We start from the raw sequence: 14,388 nt of genomic DNA, 5'->3' as shown, positions 1-14,388 counted from the left end.
AAAGCATAAATATAGAAACTGATAGAGTGCAGCAAAGTAACTGAGAAGAAAATGTTGGAGAAAAAAGAAGGTGAGAAATCAGTCATTGAAGAAATCTAGTAAGAAGATTAAATGTGAATATTTTACTTTTATTCCAAAGACATAAAGAATTATGTTGAGTCAGTTCTTCTATTATTATCAGCTTTTCTTCCTCCCATTATTTCCAGAGGATAGAGAACCATACAATTTTGATGGCTTAGTGGAAGCTCTGTTTTTTAGTTACTGAGATAATCTAGTGCAGGGTTAAAGAGCATGAATGCTAGAGTCAGATTCTTTGGGATTCAAATCTTAATTCTGCTTTCTGGCTGTTGAATCTTAGAAAAGTTACTTAAAGTTTCTGTGCTCAATTTCCATATCTGTAACACAAGGATAAAATGTTGAAAGGATTAAATGTATGAACACATGTAAAATGTAACTTTTAAGGGCACCTGTTTGGCTCAGTTGGTAGAGTATGCAACTTTTGATCTCAAAACTGTGAGTTCAAGTTCCACTTTTGGTGTAAAGCTTACTTAAAAAATAAAAATAAAAACAAAAATAAAATAAAATTTAACTTTTAGGTTCAGGGCAGAATACACATGACATATTCAAAAAGAACAATTGTGGAGCTTTTAATTAATGAATTACTTATGTAGGGTGTAGAGAAACGTGAAATAGTGTAGTATCCCAGGGATAGAAAGGATAGTGATTTACTACCACCCATAAAATAATAACTTGAAGATATATTTACTTGAATAAACAAAGTAAACCAATAATAGAGTGATTTTATCTTACAAATACAAAAAGAATTTATAAATGAGGAGAGAATCAAGATGGCAGAATAGGAAGATTCTGAGTTTAAGTTCTCCATGGACACACCAAAATTACAACTACATATAGGACAACTCTCAGAATGACCCAAAGACTAGAAGAAGAGCTCTTACACAACTAAGGATAAGCCACATTGAGACAGGTAGGAGTGGAAGAGATGCAAGCTAGTCAGGATCTATATCCCCAGCATGGCAACCCACAAGCAGGAAGGATATCACATAAGTAGAGTACTCCCTAAGGAGGTAAGGGTTTAGGTACCACATCAAGCACCAATACCCTAAGGACCTGCACTGGTAAAATGTGCCCCCATAACAACTGGATTTGCAAATCATTAGAGTTTAACTCTGGGAGAGCCACAGGGCTATAGGAAAATAAGACTCCACTCATAAAGAGCCTGGTTCACAAACACAAACTCATCTGCACCAAGACCCAACAAAAAGGCAGCAGTTTAAAAGAAACCTGGGCCATACTTGAAGGAGACTTACTGACTAATTTTAGGCATGTTCTGTAGGGACAGGATCTGTAGCAACTTTATTCAGGAATATGTGCATATGTGGGTACCAGTTTTCATATTCCTCTATCAAGCTAGCCTGGTACTGGAAGGCACCATTTCTAATACCCTCCATCTACCTGGTTAGCATTACTCATTCCACCCTGGTATTCCCCTATGGGTCCATTCTACCCAATTCATCTGCCCCAACAGCTCAAAGTGCCTCCTGCCCTAGGAGTGGCCAGGGTGTGTGTGTGTCGGGGGGGGGGGGGATCCACCAATGTAGCTGCTATGGTCATGGCCAGACCTTGCAGCTAACCACAAGGGGGGCTAGCATAGCCCCCCCCGCCAAGAACACACTGACAGAAGCTGTAGCCAGGCCTGTTAGCGAGCTGGGCCAAGGGCCACCCAACCTACCAATATGCCTATAGCAGTTGCAGCCCAGCCACAATAAAAGGGAATACAGAACCCATATAGGGGACAGCCTGGAGTACCTGGTTCTGGTGAACAGTAGGGATTGCATTTCTGGCCCACACAGGAAATCTTCTACCTAAGGCCATTGCTTCACAACTGGGAGATATAGCTGATCTATGTAATATGTAGAAACACACAAAGTGAAGCAAAATGAGGAGATTGAGGAATATATTCCAAATGAAAAAACTGATAAATCTCAGAGAAAGAACTAAATGAAACTGAGATAAGGAATCTACCTGATAAAGAGTTCAAAATTACAGTCATAAAGTGTTCACCAAACTTGGGAGAAGAATGGATGAACACAGTGAAAACTGCAACAGAAAGATAAATATTAAAAAGAACCATTTAGAGCTGAAGAATACAATAACTGAAATGAAAAATACTTGAGGGAATCAACAGCAGATAAGATGATGCAAAAGTACAAATTAGTGATATAGAAGACAGGATACTGGAAATCACCCAGCTGAACATCAAAAAGAAATAATAAAGATCATAGCAGAAATAAATGAGGGAGGGAGGGAGAGAGGGAGGAAGGAAGGAAGGAAGGAACCAGGATCTGATTCCTTGAAAAGAGAAACAAAATTAATAAACCCTTAGGAAAACTCCTCAATAAAAAGAGAGGATTCAAATAAAATCAGAAATGAAAGAGAAATAATAATTCACACTACAGAAGTACAAGGATTTTAAGACAGTACTGCAAACAACAAGTATGCCAGTAAATGAACAACATAGAAGAAATGGATAAATTCCTAGAAATATACAATTCCATGAGTAAATCTGAAAGAAATAGAAAATACGAATGGACCAGATACTAGTATGCAATTAAATCAATAACCAACATAAGTCTAGACCAGATGGTTTCACAGGTGAATTCTACCAAACATTTAAAGAAGAGTTGATAGGGAGAGAGGGAGGGAAGATGGCGGTGTAGGAGGACGCTGGGCTCACCGCTCGTCCTGCTGATCACTTAGATTCCACCTACACCTGCCTAAATAACCCAGAAAACCGCCAGAGGATTAGCAGAACGGAGTCGCTGGAGCCAAGCGCAGACGAGAGGCCCACGGAAGAGGGTAGGAAGGGCGGCGAGGCGGTGCGCGCTCCACGGACTGGCGGGAGGGAGCCGGGGCGGAGGGGCGGCTCGCCGGCCAAGCAGAGCCCCCGAGTCTGGCTTGCAAAAAGCGGAGGGGCCTGACGGACTGTGTTCCGACAGCAAGCACGACTTAGCGGCTGGGAGGTCATAAGTTAACAGCTCTGCTCAGAAAGCGGGAAGGCTGGAGGACAAAGGGACGGAGAGCTGCTGAGCCCCTGGACGACAGAGCTCAGTTTGGTGGGGAACAAAGGCGCTCGCCAGCGCCATCTCCCCCGCCCATCCCCCAGCCAAAATCCCAAAGAGAACCAGTTCCTGCCAGGGAACTTGTTCCCTCCGCGCAAACACCCAACTCTGCGCTTCTGCGGAGCCAAACCTCCGGCAGCGGATCTGACTCCCTCCTGCTGCCACAGGGCCCCTCCTGAAGTGGATCACCTAAGGAGAAGCAAGCTAAGCCTGCCCCTCCTGCCCCTGTGCACCTTGCCTACCCACCCCAGCTAAGACGCCAGATCCCCAGCATCACAAGCCTGGCAGTGTGCAAGTAGCCCAGACAGGCCACCCCACCCCACAGTGAATCCCGCCCCCAGGAGAGGGGAAGAGAAGGCACACACCAGTCTGACTGTGGCCCCAGTGGTGGGCTGGGGGCAGACATCAGGTCTGACTGCGGCTCCGCCCACCAACTCCAGTTATACACCAAAGCACAGGGGAAGTGCCCTGCAGGTCCTCACCACGCCAGGGACTATCCAAAATGACCAAGCGGAAGAATTCCCCTCAGAAGAATCTCCAGGAAATAACAACAGCTAATGAGCTGATCAAAAAGGATTTAAATAATATAACAGAAAGTGAATTTAGAATAATAGTCATAAAATTAATCGCTGGGCTTGAAAACAGTATAGCTGACAGCAGAGAATCTCTGGCTACAGAGATCAAGGGACTAAGGAACAGTCACGAGGAGCTGAAAAACGCTTTAAACGAAATGCATAACAAAATGGAAACCACCACGGCTCGGATTGAAGAGGCAGAGGAGAGAATAGGTGAACTAGAAGATAAAGTTATGGAAAAAGAGGAAGCTGAGAAAAAGAGAGATAAAAAAATCCAGGAGTATGAGGGGAAAATTAGAGAACTAAGTGATACACTAAAAAGAAATAATATACGCATAATTGGTATCCCAGAGGAGGAAGAGAGAGGGAAAGGTGCTGAAGGGGTACTTGAAGAAATAATAGCTGAGAACTTCCCTGAAGTGGGGAAGGAAAAAGGCATTGAAATCCAAGAGGCACAGAGAACTCCCTTCAGACGTAACTTGAATCGATCTTCTGCACAACATATCATAGTGAAACTGGCAAAATACAAGGATAAAGAGAAAATTCTGAAAGCAGCAAGGGGTAAACGTGCCCTCACATATAAAGGGAGACCTATAAGACTCGTGACTGATCTCTCTTTTGAAACTTGGCAGGCCAGAAAGAATTGGCACGAGATTTTCAGTGTGCTAGACAGAAAAAATATGCAGCCGAGAATCCTTTATCCAGCAAGTCTGTCATTTAGAATAGAAGGTGAGATAAAGGTCTTCCCAAACAAACAAAAACTGAAGGAATGTGTCACCACTAAACCAGCCCTACAAGAGATCCTAAGGGGGACCCTGTGAGACAAAGTACCGGAGACATCACTACAAGCATAAAACATACAGACATCACAATGACTCTAAACCCACATCTTTCTATAATAACACTGAATGTAAATGGATTAAATGCGCCAACCAAAAGACATAGGGTATCAGAATGGATAAAAAAACAAGACCCATCTATTTGCTGTCTACAAGAGACTCATTTTAGACCTGAGGACACCTTTAGATTGAGAGTGAGGGGATGGAGAACTATTTATCATGCTACTGGAAGCCAAAAGAAAGCTGGAGTAGCCATACTTATATCAGACAAACTAGACTTTAAATTAAAGGCTGTAACAAGAGATGAAGAAGGACATTATATAATAGTGACAGGGTCTATCCATCAGGAAGAGCTAACAATTATAAATGTCTATGCGCCAAATACCGGAGTGCCCAAATATATAAAACAATTACTCATAAACATAAGCAACCTTATTGATAAGAATGTGGTCATTGCAGGGGACTTTAACACCCCACTTACAGAAATGGATAGATCATCTAGACGCACGGTCAATAAAGAAACAAGGGCCCTGAATGAGACATTGGATCAGATGGACTTGACAGATATATTTAGAACTCTGCATCCCAAAGCAACAGAATATACTTTCTTCTCGAGTGCACACGGAACATTCTCCAAGATAGATCATATACTGGGTCACAAAACAGCCCTTCATAAGTTTACAAGAATTGAAATCATACCATGCATACTTTCAGACCACAATGCTATGAAGCTTGAAATCAACCACAGAAAAAAGTCTGGAAAACCTCCAAAAGCATGGAGGTGAAAGAACACCCTACTAACGAATGAGTGGGTCAACCAGGCAATTAGAGAAGAAATTAAAAAATATATGGAAACAAACGAAAATGAAAATACAACAATCCAAACGCTTTGGGATGCAGCAAAGGCAGTCCTGAGAGGAAAATACATTGCAATCCAGGCCTATCTCAAGAAACAAGAAAAATCCCAAATACAAAATCTAACAGCACACCTAAAGGAACTAGAAGCAGAACAGCAAAGGCAGCCTAAACCCAGCAGAAGAAGAGAAACAATAAAGATCAGAGCAGAAATAAACAATATAGAATCTAAAAAAACTGTAGAGCAGATCAACGAAACCAAGAGTTGGTTTTTTGAAAAAATAAACAAAATTGACAAACCTCTAGCCAGGCTTCTCAAAAAGAAAAGGGAGATGACCCAAATAGATAAAATCATGAATGAAAATGGAATTATTACAACCAATCCCTCAGAGATACAAACAATTATCAGGGAATACTATGAAAAATTATATGCCAACAAATTGGACAACCTGGAAGAAATGGACAAATTCCTGAACACCCACACTCTTCCAAAACTCAATCAGGAGGAAATAGAAAGCTTGAACAGACCCATCACCAGCGAAGAAATTGAATCGGTTATCAAAAATCTCCCAACAAATAAGAGTCCAGGACCAGATGGCTTCCCAGGGGAGTTCTACCAGACGTTTAAAGCAGAGATAATACCTATCCTTCTCAAGCTATTCCAAGAAATAGAAAGGGAAGGAAAAATTCCAGACTCATTCTATGAAGCCAGTATTACTTTGATTCCTAAACCAGACAGAGACCCAGTAAAAAAAGAGAACTACAGGCCAATATCCCTGATGAATATGGATGCAAAAATTCTCAATAAGATACTAGCAAATCGAATTCAACGGCATATAAAAAGAATTATTCACCATGATCAAGTGGGATTCATTCCTGGGATGCAGGGCTGGTTCAACATTCGCAAATCAATCAACGTGATACATCACATTAACAAAAAAAAAGAGAAAACCCATATGATCCTGTCAATCGATGCAGAAAAGGCCTTTGACAAAATCCAGCACGCTTTCTTAATAAAAACCCTTGAGAAAGTCGGGATAGAAGGAACATACTTACACATCATAAAAGCCATTTATGAAAAGCCCACAGCTAACATCATCCTCAACGGGGAAAAACTGAGAGCTTTTTCCCTGAGATCAGGAACACGACAGGGATGCCCACTCTCACCGCTGTTGTTTAACATAGTGCTGGAAGTTCTAGCATCAGCAATCAGACAACAAAAGGAAATCAAAGGCATCAAAATTGGCAAAGATGAAGTCAAGCTTTCCCTTTTTGTAGATGACATGATATTATACATGGAAAATCCGACAGACTCCACCAAAAGTCTGCTAGAACTGATACATGAATTCAGCAAAGTGGCAGGATACAAAATCAAGGTACAGAAATCAGTTGCATTCTTATACACTAACAATGAAGCAACAGAAAGACAAATAAAGAAACTGATCCCATTCACAATTGCACCAAGAAGCATAAAATACCTAGGAATAAATTTAACCAAAGATGTAAAGGATCTGTATGCTGAAAACTATAGAAAGCTTATGAAGGTAATTGAAGAAGATTTAAAGAAATGGAAAGACATTCCCTGCTCAGGGATTGGAAGAATAAATATTGTCAAAATGTCAATACTACCCAAAGCTATCTACACATTCAATGCAATCCCAATCAAAATTGCACCAGCATTCTTCTCGAAACTAGAACAAGCAATCCTAAAATTCATATGGAACCACAAAAGGCCCCGAATAGCCAAAGTAATTTTGAAGAAGAAGACCAAAGCAGGAGGCATCACAATCTCAGACTTTAGCCTCTACTACAAAGCTGTCATCATCAAGACAGCATGGTATTGGCACAAAAACAGACACATAGACCAATGGAATAGAATAGAAACCCCAGAACTAGACCCACAAACGTATGGCCAACTCATCTTTGACAAAGCAGGAAAGAACATCCAATGGAAAAAAGACAGTCTCTTTAACAAATGGTGCTGGGAGAACTGGACAGCAACATGCAGAAGGTTGAAACTAGACCACTTTCTCATACCATTCACAAAAATAAACTCAAAATGGATAAAGGACCTGAATGTGAGACAGGAAACCATCAAAACCTTAGAGGAGAAAGCAGGAAAAGACCTCTCTGACCTCAGCCGTAGCAATCTCTTACTTGACACATCCCCAAAGGCAAGGGAAGTAAAAGCAAAAGTGAATTACTGGGACCTTATGAAGATAAAAAGCTTCTGCACGGCAAAGGAAACAACCAACAAAACTAAAAGGCAACCAACGGAATGGGAAAAGATATTTGCAAATGACATATCGGACAAAGGGCTAGTATCCAAAATCTATAAAGAGCTCACCAAACTCCACACCCGAAAAGCAAATAACCCAGTGAAGAAACGGGCAGAAAACATGAATAGACACTTCTCTAAAGAAGACATCCGGATGGCCAACAGGCACATGAAAAGATGTTCAGCGTCGCTCCTTATCAGGGAAATACAAATCAAAACCACACTCAGGTATCACCTCACGCCAGTCAGAGTGGCCAAAATGAACAAATCAGGAGACTATAGATGCTGGAGAGGATGTGGAGAAACGGGAACCCTCTTGCACTGTTGGTGGGAATGCAAATTGGTGCAGCCGCTCTGGAAAGCAGTGTGGAGGTTCTTCAGAAAATTAAAAATAGACCTACCCTATGACCCAGCAATAGCACTGCTAGGAATTTATCCAAGGGACACAGGAGTACTGATGCATAGGGGCACTTGTACCCCAATGTTCATAGCAGCACTCTCAACAATAGCCAAATTATGGAAAGAGCCTAAATGTCCATCAACTGATGAATGGATAAAGAAATTGTGGTTTGTATACACAATGGAATACTACGTGGCAATGAGAAAAAATGAAATATGGCCTTTTGTAGCAACGTGGATGGAACTGGAGAGTGTGATGCTAAGTGAAATAAGCCATACAGAGAAAGACAGATACCATATGGTTTCACTCTTATGTGGATCCTGAGAAACTTAACAGGAACCCATGGGGGAGGGGAAGGAAAAAAAAAAAAAAAAGAGGTTAGAGTGGGAGAGAGCCAAAGCATAAGAGACTGTTGAGAACTGAGAACAAACTGAGGGTTGATGGGGGGTGGGAGGGAGGAGAGGGAGGGTGATGGGTATTGAGGAGGACACCTTTTGGGATGAGCACTGGGTGTTGTATGGAAACCAATTTGACAATAAATTTCATATATATATAAAAAAAAAAAAGAAAGTAAATTAAAAAAAAATAAAGAAGACTTGATACCTATTTTTCTCAAACTATTACAAAAAAATAGAAGAGGAAGGAAAATTTCCAAATTCATTCTATGAGGGTAACATTATCCTGATACCAAAACGAGAAAAACACTACCCAAAAAGAAATCTGCAAGCCAATATCTCTGCTAAACATAGATGCAAAACTCAACAAAATAATAGCAAACAAAATTCAACAATACATTAAAAGGATCATTCACCAGGGGCGCCTGGGTGGCGCAGTCGGTTAAGTGTCCGACTTCAGCCAGGTCACGATCTCGCGGTCCGTGAGTTCGAGCCCCGCGTCGGGCTCTGGGCTGATGGCTCAGAGCCTGGAGCCTATTTCCGATTCTGTGTCTCCCTCTCTTCTGCCCCTCCCCCGTTCATGCTCTGTCTCTCTCTGTCCCAAAAATAAATAAACATTGAAAAAAAAAATTAAAAAAATAAATAAATAAATAAATAAAGAATAAAAGGATCATTCACCACAATCAAGTGAGATTTATTTTGTGGTACAAGGATGGTTCAGGATTTGCAAATCAATCGACTTGATATACCACATTAACAAAATGAATAAAAACCATATGACTATCTCAATAGATGCAGAAAAACCATTTGACAAAATGACATCCATTTATGATAAAAACTCTCAACAAAGTAAGTTTAGAGAGAGTATACCTCAACATAATAAAAGCCATATATGAAAACCCACAGCCAACATCATGTTAACAGTCAAACACTGAGAACTTTTCCTCTAAGATATGGAACAGGACAAGGATGTCCACTCTCACTACTTTTATTCAACATAGTACTGGAAGTCCTAGCTGCAGCAGTCAGACAAGAAAAAGAAATAAAATACATCCAAATAGGGAAGGAAGAAGTAAAACTTTCACTATTTCCAGATGACATGATACTGTATATAGAATATCCAAGGGTGCCTGTGTGACTCTGTTAAACATATAACTCTCGATTTTGGCTCAGGTCATGATATGGTCATGAGATCAAGCCTCACTTGGGGCTCTGTGCTGGGCATGGATTCTGCTTAACAGTCTCACTTTCCCTCTTCTTCTGCCCCTCCCCCACTCATGATGTCTCATTCTTAGAAAACAAAAACCCTAAAAACTCCATTAAAAACCACTAGAGTAGATAAATGAATTAAGTATTAAGTTGTAGGAAATTAATATACAGAAATCAGTTGCATTTCTGTATACTAATAACAAAATAGCAGAAAGAGAAATTAAGAAAATAATCCCATTTGCAATCACATCAAAAAGAATAAAATACCAGAGAATACAAAGAATAATTTAACCAAGGAGGTAAAACATTTGTACTTTGAGAATAATAAAACACTGATAAAAGAAATTGAAGACAGCAAAGCAAATGTAAAGGCGTACCACACTCATGGATTGGAAGAGTTAACATCATTAAAATGTCCATACTACCCAAAGTAATCTACATATTCAGTGTAATTCCTATCAAAATACCAGTATTATTTTTCACAGAACTAGAACATGTACTCGTAAAACTTGTATGTAAGCACAAAAGACCCCCAATAGCCAAAGAAGTCTTAAGAAGGAAGAACAAAACTTAAAAATATCACAGTTCTAGGTTTCAATGTATACTATGAAAGCTATAATAGTCAAAACAATATGGTACTGGCATAAAAATAGACACATTCACCAACAGGATAGAGAGCCCAGAAATAAACCCATGCTTATAATGGTCAACTAATCTATAATAAAGGAGGCAAGAATACACAATGAGGAAAAGACAATCTCTTCAAAAAATGATATTAGGAAAACTGGATGGTTAAATTGAAAATAATAAAACTGGACCACTTTCTTATACCATACACAAGAATAAACTTACATGGATTAAAGACCTCAATGTGAGACCTGAAACTATAAAATTCCTAGATGAAAACAAAGGCAGTAATTTCTTTGATATCAACCTTAGCAACATTTTTCTGGATAAGTCTTCTCATGAAAGGGAAGCAAAAGCAAAAATAAACTATTGGGACTACAACAAAGTAAAAAGCTTTTGCAAGTCAAAGGAAACCATCAACAAAACTGAAAGGCAACTTACTGAATGGGAGAAGATATTTGCAAATGACATATCTGATAAGGGATTAATTTCCAAAATACATAAAGAACTTACATAACTCAATAGGAACGAGTCTAATTTAAAATGAGGAGAGGACCTGAAATGACATTTTTTCCAAAGACATACAGCTGGCCAACAAACACATAATTAGATGCTCAACAGCACTAATCATCAGTGAAATGCAAATCAAAACCACAATGAGATACCACTTCATTCCTGTCAGAATGCCTGGTACCAAAAAGACAAGAAATAACAAGTGTTGGCAAGGATATGCAGAAAAGTGAGCCCTGGTGCACTGTTGATGTTAATGTAATTTGGTGTAGCCACTATGGAAAACAGCATGTAGGTTCCTCAAATAATTAAAAACATAAACATCATATGACCCACTAATTCCACTGCTAAAGGTAATGAGAATAAAAACACTAATTCAAAAAGATATATGCACCCTTAAGATTATTGCAGCATTATTTAAAATAGCCAAGATAGGGAAGCACTCTTAAGTATCCATCAATAGATGAATGCATAAAGAAGATGTGACACATATCCTACATACACACATAATGGAATGTTACTTGGTCATGAAAAAGAATGAGATCTTGCTATTTGGGACAACATGGATGGAACTAGAGGTTGAAATAAGTTTGAGAAAGACAAATACTATATGGTTCACTTATATGTAGAATCTACAAAACAAATCAAATGAAAAAACCAAAAAAACAAAAAAACAGAAACAGAATTATAAATACAAAGAAAACTAGTAGTTGCCAGAGGGGAGGGTGTTGGCAGGTGGAGCAAAATAGGTGAATGGGATTATTGGGCGCAAACTTCCAGTTATAAAATAAATAAATCACAGGAAGGTAAAATAAATAAATCACATTTAAGGTATGCATACCCTACAAAAGAACTGTGCAATAGGTCTTTCTGCAGTGATGGCAATGTATTATAATCTGAGCAGTCGAATATATTACTGCTAATCATAATGAGCACCTAAAATGAAGCTAGCACAACTAGGAACTGAATTTTTAACTCTAGGTATAATTAAATTTTCTTTTAAAATTAAAAAAAATTAAATTTAAACACAGACAGTTTTATGATTATTTTTACATGGTGGTATATCAAGGGAAAAAAAAACAAAGCTATTTTTAAGACAGAATTATTAAATCAGTAATTTTCCAAAATGTATTTGTATTTGATAACAAATGTTATATGAGCTTTTTCCCTAAGTTCATACCAGTAACAAAACTTTTAAGGTATTTAAAAGCAAAATTTTGCTTTTTTTCCAACCCATTGAACAAACATATTTAAACCTATTTTTCTGAGTTGCTTTTAGAAAGAAGCAATTTATTAAAGCATCACCATATTCAAAGATATGAAATAGAAATGTGTTTTTAAAATATTTGACTTTTACTTTTTTTTTATATTTATATGTGTCCATACATTAACATTGTTTATAAATGCCAAATAGAATAGGATGCCTGTAGGATATTTAGGGACTTTTTAATGTGGACTTTTAAATTCTATATATAAATATATTTGGTACTTATAAAACAGAAAAGTTAATTAACTCTTAGGCAATTGAGAATAGCTAATTTTTATATAAAGCAGTTTAAGATAGATGTTGAGTATTTAAAGAAACAAAGATGAGATTAATAAAAATTATTTTTATTATAAATTCTAAATCTTGAAAATATGTTCTTGTTGATTGATATTTTCTTTTGAATTTCCTTACCAACAAGATATTGGAAGAAAAAAAAAATCTCACCTTTTCTTCCCACAATGAAATCATTTTATCTTTCAGGTAGGTTAACTAAAATATCCAATTTTTAAAAAAAATCTTTGCCGTATCATTCTCTTACTCTCCAGAACATTCTTAGGGACCAGAGTCCATAACTCTGTGTAATTCTCTGTCTTTTTTGTGGCAATTTAATTAACTAAATATTTATTAGTATTACAAATACTTTATTGAGGTATGTATATAAAATAAAAATCACCCATTTTAAGCATGACATATTAATTTTGACAAACATGCAAGACAAATATAAGTCATGTAACCACCAACAAACTAATGATATAAAAAGTATCGATCACCTCAAAAGGGTCCTTCATGCTCCCTTGCATTCAATTTTTACCTCTTCCTCTAGCCCCTCAATTTGACTGCATTTACTGTAATTTTATATAGAGTCATAAATCATAAATAATTTTGTGTTTGTTTTCATTCACTTAGCATAATGCTTTTGTGTTTCATCCATATTGTATATGTATCTGGGGCTTGTTCCTTTTCATTGCTGCATTATCCATTATGTGGATATACAAAAAATGTGTTTATATGATGGAAACTTCAGTTGTTTCCAGTTTGAGGCTTTTATGAATAAATTTGCTATTAATGTTCAAGTACAAGTCTTTGTGTAATAATTGTTTACATTTTCTTGGGTAAGAAAGAATAGAATTACTGGGTCATATGGTGAATTTAGTTGACCCTTGAACAATACAAGTTTGAATTGCATGGGTCCACTCATACATGATTTTTTTTCAATACAATAATGTAAATATATTTCCCTTTCTTATGATTTTCTTAGTAACATTTTTCCTTTAGCTTATTTTATTGTAAAAATCTAATATATAATACATATATAATATATGTGTTCATTGACTGTTTATCTTACCAGTAAGGCTTCCAGTCAACTGTAGGTTATTAATAGTTAAGTTTGGGGGATATGAAGGAGTTAAAACTTATACATGGATTTTGATTGTGTGGGGGGTAGGCACCTTTAACCCCTGTGTTGGTGAAGAGTTAACTATATATATTTATAAGGCAAACTATTTTTTAAAGAAGTTGTATTCTTTGTATTTCCAACAACAATGTATTCGAATTTCAGTTTTTCCACATAATTGTCAACACTTGATGTTACCAATCTTTTAATTCTATCTACTCTGATGGGATCAGTGGTTTTAATTTACATATTCCTGGTGACTAATGATGCTCAGCATCTTTTAAGTGCCCATTTCACATTTGTACATTTTGTTTGGTGAAATATCTGTTCAAATCTTTTGCCTATTTTTTGAAATCAAGTGTCTTATTAATTTTTCTGTACTGTGGAAGGTAAAAATTTAAGGCTCAATTTTTTACTTATGGATATCTAATTGTTTCACATCGTTTATTGAAGACTATCTTTCCTCTGAATTCCTATAATGCTTTTGTCAAATATCAGTTGACCATTTATGTTTGTTTATGGCCACTCGTTTCATTAAAATTTATTTTTATCTTTACTTCAATACCAGCCTGTCTTGATTCCTGTAACTTTAGAGTATGTTTTTCTCCACCTTCTTAAATATCTGGAATATATATTTTTAAGCATTTTTAATATCCTTGTTTGCTACTTTTATCATTTGTTTCATTTCTAGGTATGTTTCTTTTGATTTATTTTTCCTTTGCTTATCAGTCATGTTTTCTGAATTCCTTATATGCCTGCTACTTTTTATATAGTGGACATTGTGAATTTTACATTATGGTGGTATTTTGTTTGATTCTTTTTAATAGTGTTAGTTATTTTTCTGGAAGGCAGTTATGTTACTTAGAATAATGTCTCTAAGCTTTTTTTTAAGGTGGA

The 14,388-nt window shown here is 37.3% G+C and overlaps 1 protein-coding gene across 7 annotated transcripts in view; it reads left to right on the top strand.

Annotated features, from left to right (window-relative positions):
* Window positions 1–14,388, top strand: part of STXBP5L (syntaxin binding protein 5L) — a 403,067-nt gene that overhangs the window by 283,710 nt on the left and 104,969 nt on the right. The window lies entirely within an intron of this gene.

The sequence above is a fragment of the Puma concolor genome, chromosome C2 (assembly GCF_028749965.1).
Source record: "Puma concolor isolate L17-30 chromosome C2, mPumCon1.1.hap2, whole genome shotgun sequence".
NCBI classification, from domain to species: Eukaryota; Metazoa; Chordata; class Mammalia; order Carnivora; family Felidae; genus Puma; species Puma concolor.
Note: the sequence above shows the minus strand (reverse complement) of the source record. Positions and strands in the feature narration are given on the sequence as shown.